We start from the raw sequence: 4,161 nt of genomic DNA on the forward strand, positions 1-4,161 counted from the left end.
GTATTCATATTATCTGGTTCTACTAAGTTTGCAAAACATTTCAAAGAAAAGTGAGTTGTATACTTGGGAAACCCAAATTATTGTAAAAGGATGCTTTAATTTATGTAACTTTGTAATATATTTATAAAGCTATTACAAATATATATATATATATATATATGCTAACAGTAAATAGACGTGGATTAATTTGTTTACAAGTAACAAAAGATATTTGGGATTTGTTAGCTACAACTTTAACATTACTTAGTTAGTTCCGCGCTCATGCCTTTTCTATGTATGTATTATTGTATAAATATGTATCATTTGCGTAACAACTTATAACAAGGAAAAACATGTAAATTCATGACAAAACTTGATTGAGATGAGTCGGTTAGTGTGGATGTGTTCGAGGATACAATTAAAAAATAAGCCGAAGCACAAACTGTCAACGGAAAAGTAAAACAAATATTTTTTTCTCACCAAGCACTCTTTAAAACTCGTTTTACTCTATTTACAATGGCGCTAAAGAGCACTATGGGCTCCATAGGAAAAAGTATGGATTTGCAAAGTGGTTGGTATAGTTTGAAGGAATCTGGTATTCAGAAAATATATGGTAACTCGGATTATTTGCTCATGACGCCGTGACTTTTAACCAACGCACAATTTATGGAAAATGTTTGTAACTAATGAAGAAGAAACCATCACTGTGTACATTTCTACACACCCTGACCAACAATATGGAAAAGGACGAAATATTGCTCCATGTTGAAATCAAAGTATTACAAATAAGTATATTGACTCAATTGCTAAGAGTACTTGTTACTTACTAAGCCACTTCTAAGAATGCACTTATGTATATATGTACATTGTACATATACATATGTATATATATATGTAGCTGTAGGGATTTGTGTCAACGGAGCATATTATCAGCATCGTTGCATTTTTTGCACACTGTTCGCACAATTGTCGTACTGATTTCGTTCTTCACATAAGATCAGCAAATAATCTTGCGTCAATACATACATATGTATGTAAAGTGTTAGCTTCGCGTTGAAGTGTTGTGTTTGCCGAAAGCGCTTGCCAGCGGACCCAAGCATTCAGCTGTAAGTGAGCAAAACACTTTAAGTTTACTTGCGGATGTACGGGAGACTATTTAAATCGAGTCACTAGGATGTTAAAGGTTAATAGGAAAAAATGTAGAGGCCTATATAATGAGTGAAAACTATCCGTAATTATGTCCTTTTGTAGTGGAACAGATAGGTGCTCATGTATACTTGTATAATTCGATGAAAGTTAATTGTTTTAGAAAATGTTAGTATAAGAGATTAACCAAAATAGATTTGGTTCTATCTTCCTTATATAAGTGCTTTTATTATTATACACAACCCAGTTTGAGACTAGTAAGAAATCAGGCAGTGTTTGTCGAAATTTTAGAATTTTGTAAACTTTAAGGGGTTACATAGGTTTACGGGTTTCAAAAAATCGATTTCTTTTATTGTCTTATTAAATTCTACAACACCTCTAGAATATAGTCCTAAATTTTCAAGTTGATTCGAGCAATAGTCTCGGAGATACAGCCTTGATAACTTGTGCGCTCGATGTCTGCATGACACATACAACTTATACAGTTTTTAACATTTTTTGATGCGATTTTTTTAGATATTCATAAATGTTTTCTCTGTAGTCTGTCGAGCCGGATTTTCGATATTTTTATTAAAAATTTTATAAACAAAATTAAATTGTGACATTTATGACATAAAACGCATACTTTTTTTCTAAATTCCGTAAATTGGAAAATTTTTCGAAATTAAAAAATTCGGCTCGACAGACTATAACTACAACTTCATTTTACAAGATTTTTTTTTTTTTTTTACAAATCCATCAATATTTCAAGGATAAATGATGCAGACCGTGGAGCAACTTGTTTTTCATTGTACTTTGGGTCACGTGATATTTTATGTACTAATTTTTGTAAAGAAAAATTAAAATACATTTTTTTATAAACTTTAAGTACCAATAAACATTGTATAAAATTTCCTTATATTTATTTCTATTGTTATCCCATCTGAAAACAGTTTTTCTTTTAGCCCATTTTTGGTGCTGCTGGACGTATGTAACCGCTTAACCAAAATATCAAAAATAAGTCCAGTTTTATTAAAAAAGAAACATCAAATTTTTTTTTATACATCTAATTATGCACTTCTATATTCAAATATTTAATTTGTATATAACCAACCACTAACAGAACTATCAACAAACACCGTGCAAATACCATTGTAATGCTTGTCAATTATTCTTATTCTTCTTTGACAATTTATTCGTAACTTCGCCGGAAGCATACTTGCAGAATCGCTTTCATGTTTGCGTGCCAAACAAGCATCCGGTACAAGAAAATGGAGCGCATCGCGAATAACAAGGCAGACACTATAACTATTGCCGTAATATGAGCCTTTGATGAGTATCAATAATAAAAATGGCAAAGTTTCTGACGTACCGGAGCACGTAGGTGTCACAACTCTCGAAGCAAAAGAAATAGATTGTAACTAATATAAACGGCCAGCTTGTAAGTCCGCTTTATTTTTTCCTTACAAGCAGCCAATATCTTGATATTTGTTCGTAATGTCAATCATCAGTTTTTTGTTCGAAAATTTATAATTCGTTTTATCGTATGAAACATTTTCAAAGAGGATTTGCTCGAGTCTCCATATTTTTAATAACATAAGTACCGATTCGCATTCTTGTGTCAGCTTTTCTTCTGAATCAGTTTTATAAAAATCAGTTGACTAGTTTTTTAGATTTTAGTCAGGAAATTATAGCTCTAAACTTAAACCTTTTCACCGACTAATTTATTATTCCATACTGGGAGCTTCATATCATCATTGATACACAGACAACACACAAATCAATAAGTAAAACTGCAAACGCCATAAACTTAAACTTTTTCACCGACTAATTTATTATTCCATACTGGGAGCTTCATATCATCATTGATACACAGACAACACACAAATCAATAAGTAAAACTGCAAACGCCATAAACTTAAACTTTTTCACCGACTAATTTATTATTCCATACTGGGAGCTTCATATCATCATTGATACACAGACAACACACAAATCAATAAGTAAAGCTGCAAACGCCATAAAGACAGTCCGAAAATCTTCATTCAAGCGAATCAAATGTCCTGTTAACGCAACCATCACACCAGTAATGTCGACATTTCCATTTTCAACACAGCTGCGTGTGGTAGTGAGTGCATATATATCATCACATCTGTTTAATCCTAACCGCTTTACTGCAACATGGTGCTGTACTGATTTTATACTCCCCTAAGTAAGCACACACTTGCATCACTTCTACGAATATTTGGTGTTTTCTATCTCTGTAATACCACCACCGCCGTTTTTAACACTATGTTGCACTATGTCACTTTAAGTTGGAACTTTAGAGCTTTTCTGGACATTTCGCTAACCTAATCGTGCACTAATCTGCTTGTAAATATAAAAAACATTCATTTTCATCAAGGTCTTTCATTCTTTTTCTACTTTTTACTGTTGCCAGTTTTATGCTATTTATTTGCTTAGGATGTTATCCAGTCTATTTTATATCTTTAAACTGGCTAGAAAAGGAAGTGTTTGGTATATTTAACAAGCACGTTAAGATAGCTCTGAATATTGAGCAGCAAACAAGTTTTGTCATACACAAAACAGAAGATTCTTCAATGATTTTGCGACCATTCTCGAACACCTTTTGGAGATCTTTAATTAACAGCTAGCTTACTTATGGAACTAGCGTATTATTCCCCACCGAAATTAAAGCTTTCCTCTGCCAAAAATATTTGGATCTATTCTCCAAGTGAACTTTATTCCTTATTACAGCATTTCCAGCATTTAAAAAGAAGCGATAAAAGTGTTTGGAACTGAAAATTATTAATCGGTTGTGCGGGTAGAATGGTAAGAGCTTGCGATTTCAATGAAAATGAGAACGAAAGTTTAAAAGAAATATCGCACTACCACCAAATTTTTAAATATTATTAAAGCCACAGTATGAAGGAAAATTGCGGAAAAAAAACTTGTGCGAGCCAACATATCATCAGTTGTCGAGAATTATACATACAGACAACAGAATAAGTTGGACAAAAATTATTGTGACTTTTGAGGCTAAGCAAGCAGTTAAAT

The 4,161-nt window shown here is 32.4% G+C and overlaps 1 pseudogene; it reads left to right on the plus strand.

Moving 5' to 3' along the window:
- The first annotated feature begins 495 nt into the window (after window positions 1-495).
- The window catches only part of LOC120773719, an 8,676-nt pseudogene continuing 5,010 nt past the window's right edge, over window positions 496-4,161 (plus strand).

The sequence above is a fragment of the Bactrocera tryoni genome, chromosome 4 (genome assembly GCF_016617805.1).
Source record: "Bactrocera tryoni isolate S06 chromosome 4, CSIRO_BtryS06_freeze2, whole genome shotgun sequence".
Taxonomy (NCBI): Eukaryota; Metazoa; Arthropoda; class Insecta; order Diptera; family Tephritidae; genus Bactrocera; species Bactrocera tryoni.